At 42.7% G+C, this 15,000-nt stretch overlaps 1 protein-coding gene across 1 annotated transcript in view; it reads left to right on the top strand.

The window, feature by feature from the left end:
• PROX1 (prospero homeobox 1) overlaps positions 1-15,000 on the top strand; it is a gene marked incomplete at both ends in the record, with an annotated part of 35,490 nt that overhangs the window by 14,550 nt on the left and 5,940 nt on the right. The gene's annotated exons all lie outside the window — the stretch shown is intronic.

Raw genomic sequence — 15,000 nt, 5'->3', positions numbered from 1 at the left:
GGTGCAGAGGATGTCTGTATATCTGCCATTCACCACAGCTGGCAATACCAGATTTGTGCCCCAGCACCTGAAGGGATCAGGCCAGGCTCTGTGTACGCCAGGATGTAACGGGAAGATGCAGGAAAAGAAAGAGAAACATGCAAAGGGATAAGAGTTGCTAGCTTTTCTTCTGTCAGAATGTTCTTAAACTCCCTCAGGCTTTTCCTCTTTTTCGTTGCAACTGTAATCCCGTTTGCAGGAAATAGATTGAAATGCTCTTTGCTCTCTACAATTCTTGGTCCTTTACAATTTCAGATACTTGTTTCAAAACATTTGTTGCAATGTTAATGTCAGCAGATTGCTTCAGTGAAGAAGCATGGGGATCATATAGATGTTTTCAGGGAGATAAGAAAATGCAAGTCTAATTTGTTTAGTGCTGCCATTGTTGGCTGCCTCCTTGGTAAATGGGTCTAACTGTTGGTGGGAAAGGAGCTCCTTGCTTCTTTCCCCAGTGCTGGAGGAAATGGCCTTCAGACATCATACAAAAGACAGTGATTTGCAGATCCTTTCACAAAGCCTTTTCTGTGTTATCTCAGATAATGAGAATTTCTCAGAGGTTCAATTCTTGGTTTTGCAGTGAAAATCCAGCAGTTACGAGATCATTAAACTGTATGGTGCAGTTTTTAGTATAGCCTATGTAACTTTTGCCAATAAATGCCTAACCCCTCCCCCACAAGCTGCAAACCAAAAATGACAAGTACTGTAATGTTGAAACTGGATCCCAAGGGATTTAGCAAACTGAGCATTTGCCATATTTAGTGTCATCAAAGTTTCTTCCACCCATACTTCGGTGATACATTGCTGATCTTCTGATTAGTCTGATAGACTGTTCCTCTTAAATCACTTACCCTACCCTTCCTAAACCCTCCTCCTTGTCTCTTCTTGGGTGAAATTCATGCATATACTTAAATATGCCTAAGTTGACAACTAGGAAAAAAAAAATAAAGCTAAAATGTGCATTTAGTCCATATCTAGTTGTGCCATTGATTTACTTAGGAATCTGTGACACTGTGTTTCGTTTCCCGTGCACTGAAACTGACAGCTCTAAGCAAAGTCAAATAAGATGTTTAACAAACCACATGCCCTATCATTTTTAGCCTTGCCATTGTACCCTCATGGCTGCGAGCCAGAGCCAGATACACCACCTCCTCCAGCCACACAGCTCTGCCTGTGTTTGTGTGTGCACATATGTGTACACGTGTGTAGCTGCTTCCACATTTCTCATTCTTGCTATATGATTTGCTGGAATAAACAGTGCTGAATGTAGCTGCACACAATAATTTTGAACTAAGATTTGAAAGCTGGAAAAACAACTTTTTCTTTATTTTTTTCCATGAAGAATGAAGATGCTTCTCTGTTTTGGGGCAGTTCTGCCCAGGGAGGGAGAAGGTGGCTTGTACTGGTGAATGAAAGCCTCAAATGTCAGTGTCCAAGCACAAGTGCTGAAGTTGGTCAGAAAGAGAGGACAGCTTGCTATGCCACTTGATATCTGTCTTGTCTGTGATGTTGCCATAGGCTCTTGAATGCCAGCTGCAATAATTAAAGTCAGGTATTGTTGCTATGCATCACAAGAAAAAAAAATCCTAAATGGTTCTGTGGCTCTCTTATAAAATCTTTCTTAAAAGATATCAGAACTCACAGTTATGACTGTGACAAAATGGTTTCAAGCAAGGGAGACACCATGCTGTAAGTTTAAATCAAAATATGGTTAGAAAATTATTTATTTACTTAAAAGAAGCAAAAGAAATTGGCCTGAAGACAACAGCTGGATTTCAGCCTTGCTTTGGCTCCTGCTCCTCCATCACTTTTGCTCCCTGATGTTTTTTTGTAGTTACCGTCATTCTCCATACATTAACATCCCTGCAAAACACCCCAGTCCTTTTTCTTGTGCTTGTTGAACAAATCAGGCTCCCATTCCTATGCCTGGCATTTTGCTCTGTGCCTTCCCACCTGCTCTGTGCACTCACCACGCTCCTCTGCATAGCCACCAGATGTGAGTCCGCTGTAGCATGGAGTGTACCCACTTCTGCAGATGTGATTTCTGAGATTGATCATGATAGCCAAGCTGCACTATTACACTGAGGTCTGACATGGCAACTGTTTCTTGGTCCTGGCACATGTCATCATCTAGAAGAGGGGAGACAATTTTTAGGAAGTCTGCTCTACTTTTGCCAGGCAAGAGCCATGCTGGTGGGGAAGAACCTCATTAAGGCCAGTTGTGCTGCTGTCTTAGCAGAACATACTTAATGCACTTTGAGTTAGTCCCGTAAACGTCGGTGTGATTATTTAAAACAATTCAAACACCACCACCTATAAAGTCCAAGTAATAACCCTGTCACATAAGTGCCCTGCACACCCTTGAGAGAAACATTGGCTGCCAACATTTTCAGAAGTGATGATGGTTTTAGGCCAGTTCCATTTTGGGATGCTTAACTGGAAATCTGTTAATGAGAGCCACTTTGTCAGGAGGTCCTCGATGGTCCATTTTCTGATGATGTGTGCCCAGTTCTGCATCCAAGAATGAAAACATCCTAAATGACTGAAAATTCTGGCCACTCGTGTGACTATTTTAGGAACTCATGTCACACGCACAGAATCACACTGAATGTTTGAGGTTGCAAGGGACCTCTGCAGATTATCTGGTCCAACCCCACTCAACTTTCCCAGTTGCATCTGCAGGATTCATCTCAATCTGAACTGGCACTCATCAGAAAAGTTAAAGCTTTCTAATTTGATTCTGGTCTAAACTGAGACCTTGTATGCGTATTTCTTGCTTTTATGAAGGCACTGTAAAGGAGAATTTATAACTACCCTAACGCTCCTTTACACAACTCAAGCAGTGTAAAGTGGTCTCAAGAGAAGTGAAAATCAAGTCAGTAACTGCAAACTTCCATCTTTGAGCTTGCATGCCCTTCCTCTACAAAGTGCAGCAGCACAGTCTGAGCACTTGTAATGGGACCAGAAGTGGGCCCAGGCTGATGGGACAGTTGTTTATTTTAGTATTACACTCCTTGCATTTTTTTTCCTCAGCTGTATACTTCCTCATTCAAGGGCTTTATTGTTGTCGTGTTTCAACATCGTTCTCCACATTCTTAAAGGAAAAGTAGGAATGCTTCTCTCTTGCAGTCTGCAGCAAGGAGAATAAAGCTGAATCTGCAGTGTTAGAATAGCAAACTTAACTGTCCTGATACCTCTAGAGAAAAAAAAACAAACTGACATCTATCTCTAGATGGAACTTCTTTCTCACTCAAAAATCTTGCTGTCAGGAAATTTAATTGATGCCCTCAGGTCTTTTTTCCTTTTGTGTTGTTTTGTTTTGTTTTCTAAATTTTGAGGAGGCTCTCTTGTGAAACAGTAAAGCTTTCCTTGAAAACTGCACAGGAATCGGAGTCGATTTGTAAATTGAGTAAGAAAAGCCATGGCTTTCAGTAGCAGGATCGTGCCATGCATGTATCAATTAATGCCGCTTAATCAGTTTCTGCAGTTGGTGGAACTGCAGCTTGTAGTTGGAAGCTATTAGGGAGGGAATCACAGAAGGAATACTGTTGCAGGACTACGCTCGTTTTTTATGTTTGTGTCCTCTGGATTCAAGGTGTTTGTATAATGAAGTTGGCACATTGATATATGATCTATTTTTTAATGTCATTACAATTTTAGTTCCCTCTGCCTTTTTGTCATTGGGTTACATTTAAGCACAGCAAGATCAACTTTAAACTTCCTTACTCAACAGCTTTATTAGTTATAACGTTCCGTGACCTTTCTCAACATTCTTAAAGAAAAAGATACAGTGTAATGTCACTTTACTTTGCTTATTGTTCTTTGTTGTGGTGAACAAAGCATTTTCTACAGTGGCTATAGCACATAATTATACAGCTTTCAATAGCGGTGTCTTGGCACATATCAAAGTTCAGAAGAGCCTTTAGAAAAAAAAAGATGTTTTGTGGCAGCCTAGGGAGGGTCTCATCTTTCCTTCAGAAAATAGTTCAAGGCTCTTCTGTCAAGCTTCCCTACTTAGAGCTTTTTCTCCTCCTGCTTCATAAAGTTTAAAGGGGATTCAGTGGAGTTCTATGATCTATTTCCTTTGAAAGATTGTTCCTTTGCACAGAGAAGTCCTTTGACTTCAAGAGTTCACAGATTCATGTCTTTAGGTATCATATGTCTGACCTTATCAGTTACTCTATTTAATGTAGGAGAAAAAGTCTCAACTCTTTGTGTTTGTCTGTTTTGCCTCTGTGAAATGATTTGGTGAAAAGACCATCCTTTTTAACACACCACTGAGAGGCCGTTTCTGACTGTAACCTACCCTGTGGCTCTTCTGAAAAAAAAAAAAAAAAAAAAAAAAAAATTGTCCTTGTGTTTTGTGTATGGATGATTTCACAGTGAGAATAGAATTATACAAGGACAGGCACACATAAAAAAAATCTTTTGCTCTCTTTTTCCTAAATGATCTATTGGCTATTTTGGTGGCTGCTACTCTGGTTCCCCAACAGGCACGACCATTTAACAAACACAGAGATAGCGGCTGGAGTGCTGGGCCAGCAGTAGGTTTTCCCTTGCTTCGACCTACCCCAAAGGCCTTCATAATTAATTGTCCTTCAGAGATGAGGAAAGTTCAGAGACAGTGTGTGTAGCGATGTCTATTGTCTGACATTCAGTTCTCCTTCCCTCAGCTCTTTTTCTTCGTTCCACAAAGGGTTATCAATAGGAGCAGGGAGCAAGCTCTCTTCTAACAGCTGCTGGTGGTGGCGGTGCTGTCTGCAGAAGGTATCATTGTGTTCAGCCATCTATGGATTAAATGGCTGCAAAAGTTCTAACAACCTTTTCAAACGGGCGTGTTTATTTCATCTGGATTACACAGACCTATTTAGCTAATTAAAAACTTTCTCAGAACCCCTTCTATTTTATGTGGAGGAGAAAAAAAAAAAATGGCAACGCTGCTGTCATTATGAAGAAGGGCTGCCGTGAAACTTTGGTAAATAAATGAAAAATTCGATCAGTCCACTTTGATCAAAATGTGCCAAATAAGCGTTGGTTCGTCTGTTGAGTTGATCTGCGCTTTTGTTTGGTTTTGTTTGTTTGTTTCTTTAATCTTAGGAGGAAAAAGGGGGCACAGTAGAAAAAGCATAAAAGAAAACATTGGTGTAAGCTGTAATAGACACAAACACTTGCCAATGAAAAAAAACTGCCAGGGTTCATCCTGCCTCTGCTCGTAACATCAAAGTGCAAAGAAGCCAGAGTTGGCTAAACAGATTATTAATACTGTTGCACCTTTTGCAATTGATTTGGAGACTCCTCTGTGGTGTAATGATTAAACTTCACATAAAACAGGACAAAATTATATACATGCTTCCTTGTTTCCCCTTATGGTACACTACACAAAGATACGATGCGGTTAGTAGATACGCAAGAAGTACAGTCAAATTAGAGCTGTTTATTAACGATCGTTATGTTACTGCTCCAATTAATTGGGCGAAGCCAAAAAAGACAAATACAATCATTCTTCCACTGAGCAGTTTTACTAGCAAATTACGGAGGTTTTAATATTTTTTTTAATCTCAAAAAAATATATATTAAAATAGGACTCCACGTCAGATCTTTACCTGTATTCCTAATTAATGCATCACTTTGCTACGAAAAGGGATAATCATGTAGAACATTTTCTGGGCTCCATCTCACTTCCTTAATGCAAAGAAGGACTGCTCAACAATCGAGATCAATTATTGCACAATTAAGTTATTAGGCCTGGCATTTGGAAACAGGTTTTCTGTATTTAAGAAGAAATCGCGTACAAAGTAGATGCAGCTAATACAGTAATGCAAAAAAAGATCATAAAAAATTAAAGTTATTCTTATGAATCTTTCATTAGAAGCAATGAAAAGGGACACTGGTGAAGCCAAGTGCTTTGTTCTTCTGAGCTCCTCTTGGAGGGCCCGATCCTGCAAACCATTACGTGCCTGAGTGTTCCTTCTGCCAGCGTCCTGGTGGCGCCTGCAGCGAGTCCCCTGCTCTGTCACCGTTTGCCCAGGCGGGCCCGTGGCGAAGGGCGGGCTGCTCTGTTTCAGCAAACAGATGCTCCCTCTAGAAACGGGCAAAAAGTCCTGTAAAAAAACGTGCCACCGAGTCGCACAGCTGTACCGAGGCAGACGCTTGCTTTTACACAGGGAGAGCTGTTGGGAAACGATTTAAGGCTACTCAGAGCTTTTCAGATTACTCCCCACCGCAAATAACATGTTAAGTACTAAATTGCCCTAAGCGGTGTTTTATTACTGATCAATAAAATAGTAATCTTGTCTTTTAGCGTGGAAAAATATTTTAGTGGGATTTTTCCTGCTTTCTTTCCTGAATAACAGTAAACCAGAAAGCACAGCCACCGAAAAAAGCCAAACCCATCCTTGTTTGTTTCTAATTTTGCTTTGGGGGAATACTAGGATTGTTCCAGCTGAATAGTGCAGGGTTTCTGTGCGTGCGCCTGTGAGTGCATGGAGCGGCAGTGTGCTGTGCTCTGCTTGGGTGAAGCTTTTTGTCTGGTCTTTCGTTGTTTGGTTTTTTTTTGTTGTTGTTGTTTTTTTAACAGTAATTTACTGGTACTCATTCTTGCCCCATCCTCTTCTCAAACAAAACAACCCCTTTTCCAAAAAAAAAAAAAAAAAAACAGGCAAAAACAAAACAAAACAAAAACTTGGCAAAGTCTTCCGATTCCTACTTGTCATTTCATTTTGCATTCAACAAGGGGTAGTGGGAATTGAAACGTCAACTGGAGATGGAGAAAAGCACCAATTTATCGTGCGCTAGCCTTGCACAATTCAAGATTTCTTTTGCTAGCTGCACACATTATCCCCAACCTCTCGCCACTCTCTTGTGGCAGTTGTGAGGAATGGCTGTTCCTTCCCGTGTGTGTACTGCAGGCCTCTAAAGACTCTTATTTATTCTCTCCCATGTCACCTTGTGTACAGTCTGGTCTGTGACACTGATGGTGATTATGTCATTATTTTGCTCTGGGGGCTTTGGCACATCTGCAGAGCTGATGCACATCTTCTTTGTTACGCTGGCATACGTCCCATATCGCAAATGCTTCATTAGCCTTACTGCCTGCCTCCTTGCCAGACAAGAATACCCAAATCCAAGCTTCTTTTTGCTCTGTTCTTTTGTGTCTGTGATGAGCCTTTATTCATCTTCCTAGTTCTTCCCTGTTTTCTATTTTTCTATGTAAAACTGATTTCCAGATGTCTGTCGTTCTCCAAAAATCTATCCTGGATGAGGAGTGAGAAGCAAGGTGAATTTTAACCCATGTTGTCCCTTGCTAGCATAAAGTCTTATCCCTCTGAGCTTAAATCCTTTTCAATTTGTCCGGTACCAAAAGAATATGTGAGGCTACACAGTTTCAGTGAATAGGAACATTTTAAAACTTGGCGTTTGATAATAAAGAAAAAAACAAACAACCTAACACAAATATAATTTTTCTTACCAGCTAGCAAACCCTAGTTGTGGTAATGGGGTAATGGGTAGCATGCAAGTCGCTCATGCTTTTCTAGACCTTCTTCCTTTCTTGTAGACAATATAGTTAAATTTCTCATTCAGAACTTCTGGGAAAGCCGTAAAAGAAGAGGGTGTTCACAAGACTCGATCGACCGACATTTCTTATATGCTGTGTGTTCTCACTCCTTTTTCACATGAAAGGGCATAGAACGTTTTGTACTGTGAAAATTGAGGAAAATGTTTGATCTTCTAAACTTTATCGAAGCTCTTCTATATAACTGTCATACCAGAGAGATCTGAAATAGTGGGTTAGCTACTAGCTTCATAAGATTTTTTCCATCCCCATCCCACCCACCTCACACTTTTTCTCCATGACACTGAGTTAAATTCTGGGCTGGATTCTCAGGTTTTGGTGTAAATCAGCTCCAGCAGTCATTGGAGCTAATTAATCCATGCCAACTGAAGAGCTGTCTTTTGTTGCATAAAGTCAAGTGTGTGAATATCTGTTAAATGTCAATTGAATGAAAAAAAAAAGTTCAATTTGTTTATTTTAAAACAAAAAAAAATTGAATGCAGACCTGGATCTGGAGCTACAGAGCCATCCTGTCCATGGCTGTGGGGAGGAGGGAGGTGTTGTTTTTATTGTTGTAAGGGGCCCTTGCCAAAAGAGGAGGTTCCAGCTGATACCATCTCACAGTGTGGGGTCTGGGCTATGTGACTGACTTTAGCAGAAGTCATACAGATGGGATTGCCCATCCTGTAAGGTTTTGAATATGTCACCTTTAAGCTTGCTTGGTATCTTCAACGTATTTTAGAATGGACAAGAGTTAAGTTCTTGTAATACGAATGAAGGATTTTGTATAACCTTTGGAAACCATGGGAGAGATTTAACAGCTTCACAGCCTGTACTATTTTCCAGCCTGATGCAGTGCGGACACTATTTTAAGAGATGGTTAAATCTGTGAGACTGAAATATTCAGTCTGAGGTAGCAATGGCAGAATATTGCAGAGGTCTGTGGGAGTGTGGGGCTGCCACCTACACGAGATGGAGAGAAGCTGGGAACCACAGGTCGCTGTCATACTGAAGTGGTGATAGTAACACAAGGACTGAAGTTAAGAAATCCTTTTCAGTCCAAGAGAGAGGGAGTTTGTTTCTCCCATAGTTACACAGAGCCCGTCACTTGGCGTATTGCTGAAATTGGTTGTGCAGAGAAAGATCCCCACATTTTCCTGATGTAAGTGTGGGTGGGTGAGAGGAAGAGGGACAGCCAGAAGAGCCGTCTGAAATTAATCAGCATATCGGAGATGATTTCTCCCTGTAGATCTGGAAGGGGCAAGGTTCATCCTTCTTATCTGCAGAGGGGGAAGTTACGCAGCCTGCTGCTGCCTTGTTTCACTGTGCCATCAGAGGAACTCAGGGACCGCCCCCAAGGGACACGGTTTCAAGGCACAAGTAGAAATGTACCTTCAGAACAATGTGTAGCTACGCAGTAGTCCAAAACTGCTTATGAGATGTGGCCTGGAATTTGCTTCTGCATGTAATGGAGAGGCTATGTGGAGAGCAGAAGAGCAGGAAGCAGAAAGACCTAGGGGACTTAGGTGACTACAGTGGTGTAGGCACATAAATGTATTTAACACAGCAGTCTACAACTTTAGAAACTTTTTAATGGTAGAGAGGGGGGATCAACTGAACTGAAAAAAAAAGCTCTTTGAGCGCTAAGTATCAGTGTTTAGGAAGAAGCTGAATGGCTTATCTCAGACAACTGCAGAGAGGACTGGCTCCATCAGGCCTAGCCCTGAGGTTATCTCATCCAGTGCTGTCTACAGCCGCACCATTTCCTTCCGTGAGGTCTAAAGAGGAGTCAAACCTCTTTAGGGACGGGGAGCTCAGTCCATTAGGATTGAGGACTTCGTCTCCCAGCTCACTAAGCTGACTGACCCTGGGTAGGCCCAGCCATGGAGCACATAGTTCTGTGCCTGCAACCTGGATGAGGCCATGCCCAATTTCCACAAACCATGCACAGTTTCCTTCTGCAGCCCCTACCCTCTGTCGTGGGAGAGAGGAAAGGTCTCCTGATGCCAGAGGGCATGCTTACCACCTTCATACCATCCCCAACAGGACCCCAGTGACTGGCCATTTCCCTGCCAGACTGATTAACCACCACCTGCTTCCATCCCTGCCTCCCAGCCTCAGCACACACAAAGCGAGCAGGGAAAGGGCACTCCGGTAACTGCTGGGGCTTTGTCAGGGGCAGGCACGGAAGATAAAGGTGACTGCAATGCAGAGAGGTGGGAAGAGCAAGCAAGAGGAAGCAATGCCGCTTATAGATGTTTACTCGCTGTTATGACATTTTTACACGTTACAAGATGTTCTTTAGATATATAAGCCTTTAATTGGTGCTTCTACTACAGTGTTAACGATTCATCTTAGAGGCCAAATTCTGCTGAGCTTCAGAAAATCGTTACATACAAGGTCTGCAAAGTACCTATATAGAGACCCACAGTTTAACCAGCAGTTACTGCCTGCCTTGCTCAGCATGGAATTAAGCCATGAAAGCAGAGGCTGCCCTGCTGGTGAAGGTCCTCACAGTGCAGACTGTGCCTCCTAGTCCTTCCGAGCCACACATCTCACCCCAGCAGGCTGCTGTGAGCAGGAGGCTGTGCCATGAGCATCCTGTGGTCCTGCAGCAGGGCCAGGCCTGGGTGGTCATCCTCATGCTCACCTTCTTGGACAGATGTTCTGTGGGCACCTGTATCTAATACCTGCCAGAGTTTGGCAGCAGGGTATGTAATATGCCACTTGGCATTGTAGGCAGCCTCTGGCAGCAGATTGCATTTCCCTATCGTGGGGCTGAGTTACAGTCAGACTATTGGGCGTATGAGTTTTATTTCTCCTTCACGTTTTGAACGATACACCTTCTTGGGTGTGAACTTTCTGTGATCCTTCCTTCCATTCCCCAACATATACTAAACACCCAACTATCACAAGCCAGAGGAACCTTAGTGATTTTTCCATTCTGCAGCAGTGCCATTGGCAATGTAGTACGCTAAGGGCAATCAGAGTTTCCATTAGGAGCTTCTACATCTCATGCAGTTCTAATTTATCAGTAAGGCAGAAAAGGAGACTTGATAATCATCTCTCCAGCTAAATACTATCGATGATTTTTGAGTATGGGGAAAGGGGAGAACTGAATTGGAAGGTCCAAGAAGTCTAAATAAATCATAAAATGGAAAGTCTTTTATGTTAATCTTCTCAGATCTGGTTACCAAGTTTTGTGCTTAAAAACTGATGCTTTGAGGCCATGGTGTTTGCAGCAGATCATAACATTCTGTGATGGATAGGTTTGCTGCCTGAGCCACGGGCACAGCAGTGTCCACAGAGACCCTGTGGGGCAAGATGCCTTCTGTGCACTGTGAGATGGGACAGGGGTCGAGGCAGGGGATGGGGAGCTTCAGCAACCTACCTCCTGTTGTACAGGGAGCCTGCAGTGTTTTTCCCATTCTTTATTTGTGGAAAAGCTTAATTGAAATGCAAGTGATTAAATCTAATGTATCACATAGTATCCATTTTCACTGCACTACCACTTTCACTTCCCTGATATTATCAGACATCTCAGCAGCCCCACTGTCAATGCCCATTCTCCCTCCTTTTTGTGAGCGTGGCAGAGGAGATAACAGTGAGCCAGTGGTAGATTAGTAGTGCCCCAAACCTCACATGAAGGATAAGGCATCTCAGCTTTGTTTCAAGCAAGCACTTTCAAAATGCATTCTTAAATCATTCAAGGGCCACGTGTTTTCCAGCTTTTCACAGAGTGAAAAAAATCCAGCGCAACAGTAACTGCAATAAGAAACCTTTATCTCTTTCCTAATTTTTCTCTTCTGAGCAGAGCTCAGACAAACACTTTTCCCACACACCAGGCTCAGCGCTGCAGTGTCGCTGCTGTCCCACAGCAGTGGGCTCACCGTCCTGTGGCACTGAGGCTGGCAGACTGTGTTGAGCATCCACCCAACTCCCGGTTCATATTTTTCTCGTTCCAAAAAAATCTGCTTCTTAACAGAGTCACTCAGTAAGAGCTGTGTGAGGAAGCCTGAAGGCACTAAACATGGTGGCACCAGAGGGCTGCAGTTGTAGTCAAGGGATCGGGGTACAAGTAGCAGTGGGCAAACTGGCATCTGCTCCCTGTAAAGGTTTTGGAGGAGTGCAAAGTGTGTTTACTGAAGTGTCCAATAGTTTAAATATTTTTCACTTGTGTTTTTAAAATAAAAACATCCTTTCCAACTATTTCCCTCTCCTCATAAGTGATAATGGAAGAGGCATTAGCCTTTCCGTCAGCTGAGCCAACCTATTTTTTTCTAAGAGGTGTCCAGGATGTTCAGCCAATTGAGTGATCTAATTAGCTGAAAATTGTTAATTTCCTTTACCTTATAAAGCACCTAACACAGAAACTGTTAAATAATGTTAAGTGTCAGACTTAAACTGAGAACATTGGGCCATATGCTGCCATGGCTTTCACGCCAAAAAGTGTAGCAACTTACTCCAAAACCTGCCTCCAAATTCTGTGTGGAAGCCAAAGCCTCCTGCTTGATATGCTGCCACACCAACTTGCGGCACTGAGATGGTTCCATGCAGCAGCTCACCATGTGTGTGATGGGAGGTGAAGGGTTGGGCAAAGGTGCAAAGAGCTGGGGCTCCCAGGAGATATTAGACACACATTGCCCCTGAAAGCACAGGAAAACAGGGAAGCTCTGGGCAGGGATATCCTGGAAACCATGGCACATGAGTGCCTGCAGCTGCAGATCGTGTGAATGCCCAGTCTGCAGAGGAATCAGTGAATGTGTGAGTACACAGGGGAGAAAGAAGAGCTTCTTCTAGCTCTTCAACAAGGGGGAGTTCACCAGCTCACGGGGATGAACCTCAGGAAGGGGCTGGTTCCTGGTGTTACCAGCCACCCTGCAAGACCACAGAAAAAGGTGGCTTCCTGTAGTAAGATGCCTTGCTTTACTTCTGACTTACCCTAAGAACTGATCTCTTACAGGATGGAGAGTCTGAGAAGAGCTCGCCCCCCAAAGGTGTCCACATGTTTAGGGGCCAGCTTGTCCCAAAAGCCTTAAATCTTAAAGCTTAAATCTTCCTCATGTAAGAGGCTGAAGGCGATGTATGGTTTATGTATGTAGACTTTCTCAAGTGCCTTCTTTGAGAAGGTTATGTCATGCCCCCCAAACTCATCTTTTACACTGGATCTCGTTTCCATCATCGGCTCAGGTCAGAGTATTTGGGGTACTTGTGAACATCTAGTTTATACTTTGTTTTCTCAGCAAAAATATTTCCCCTGAATCACCTGCTGTTGCTGTACATACGCTGTTCTGGACTGCTGCATAAGCTGTTTGACCTAGAGCTTTACATAGTGAGGCTGCTCTCCTTATCCCAGAGAGGTTCTCCATCACTGGCTGTAATAGAGGTTATTTACTCCTCATCCTTGGGTTAGGAGGTTCCCAGCACAGCCCCTCACTCCTGCCACATCCAGATCATCGGGCCAGAAGCATGGTCTGGCCTCCCACTCATCCCTCCGGCCTGTTTACCTCCCATCACCGTGACCTTGCTCTCTGCAACGTGAGCAGCCTTCACCAGCTGAAGACCTCTGATCCCAAGTCCACTAGAGATTTTGGCTTTCCTAGTTGGCAAGATGACTTGTCGCCCACCAGGTCAACATGAATAAAGATTTTTTAAATCCATGAAGTCCTGCAATTGCAAAAAAAAAAAAAAAAAAAAAAAAAAAAAAAAAAAAAAAAAAGAAAAGAAAAGAAAAGAAAAGAAAAGAAAAGAAAAGAAAAGAAAAGAAAAGAAAAGAAAAGAAAAGAAAAGAAAAGAAAAGAAAAGAAAAGAAAAGAAAAGAAGCTGCCTCTCTCTGGTTAATTTAACCTCTCCTGGCAGCCTGACATCTTGAGCTGTCTGTGCTGCACTTGTTTATTTGTGCTCATAATTAGGATCAAAAAAATCCAAACAAACATTCACCAAGAATTCTACTTTATATAAAATTTGAAAGTAAAATCAATCCTGACCCAATCTTATCATTTTTAAAGTATGTTTATCCAGCTTTGTGGTAGGAACAAGCAGACTGTTTGAAGGCCACATAGTTTTCAAACCTTGGTTGCAACACGCTACCCAGTTTTGAAACCGTCTTTATCTAGCCGAGAAAACTAAAATCTGTTTGACAAAGTAGCACTCCAGCCAGTTTATCTTGCAATATGGCTTTAGCTCACAGAGGCTATTGATTTCCTTAAATTAATGTTTACAGAATGCTACTGAATTTCACTCAACGGGACATTGTTCTTTTGAAGCTTTGTAAAATATGATACAGAGTGTTATTGCCGTTTGTTCCTTTGCTAAGACTGATGAAACATTTATTTTTTTTAAAGTGCAGCCTTGAACTATAGCTGTTTCCTACAAGTGTGTTTACTCTTGGAACATTAGTAATACAACACACTATCAGACTCTAGCACAATACCACAGGCAAAGTCTGTAGGTACGCTGTGGCAGCCTAATCGTATAAATGGAGCTGAAGTTTAATGCAGATTAGACATCGTATGAGAAAAGGTTTCGAGCTTAGCCCAGCTGTCCCTGCCTGAAGGATCTTCAGATTTGTGTGCCACAGCCAAGCAGTTGTCTGACACTGTTACAATATTAGAACGGTTGCATTGGTCTTGATACTTCTAAACATGGGACCCTGTCCTGAAAACTAGTGTCTGATCCTTTCTCCCTCTGCCCCCAGCTGAGGGAGCAGCATTAAGGGTACGTACCATATGCATTCTGTGGAGGCTCCTGATCTGATCCCCGAGGAGGGCTCTGAGAAGTGCCTAAGTTATTTCCAACATCCTCTCAAATTTTGGTAGCTTACTACAATGAAGTAGCTGTTACCTATCGCCAGAATTTTGAAGGAAATCACAGCCCGTAATGGTTTGACAGCTTTTCTGTTGCTTTCTGCAGCTTCACTGCCATTAGACACATCCGTCCAAAAAATCATTGTTTGCTTATGAGAACCAGCCTGCAAACCTACACTGGGCACCTTTTTAGGGTGTTGTGCATTTTACCCCACATGCATCAGAGCAAGCAGCTCAACTGAAGTATGAATGGGAAAAAAGTGCTCCCAAGGATATGTGTGCCTTCCCAGCCAGATCCAGCAGAGGTGGGCTGGCCCCAGGGCACATAAATTGTCCCTTGAAACCAATGGAGCAGTCAAAATTTACATCGCTGAGGAGCTGCTCCTTGGTAGCCTCCCACGTGTGTTCAAGGAGAGGGACTTAAACTCCACGTTTACTGTCTGCAATATTAATGCATCAGCTGGCAAGGGAGACAAATATGAGGTCATTTGGGCACCTAAGACATAGGCTTCTTGCTTTACAAGACTGTGTCTAGAAGCAGAGAACTTTCCTTTGTGGCATGGGGGTTCCAAATAACCAGAAAGGGAAAGGAAAGCCAACCCTCTG

The sequence above is a fragment of the Tetrao urogallus genome (genome assembly GCF_951394365.1).
Source record: "Tetrao urogallus genome assembly, chromosome: 2".
NCBI classification, from domain to species: Eukaryota; Metazoa; Chordata; class Aves; order Galliformes; family Phasianidae; genus Tetrao; species Tetrao urogallus.
The sequence above is the reverse complement of the archived record's forward strand: the minus strand, read 5'-3'. Positions and strand labels throughout refer to the sequence as shown.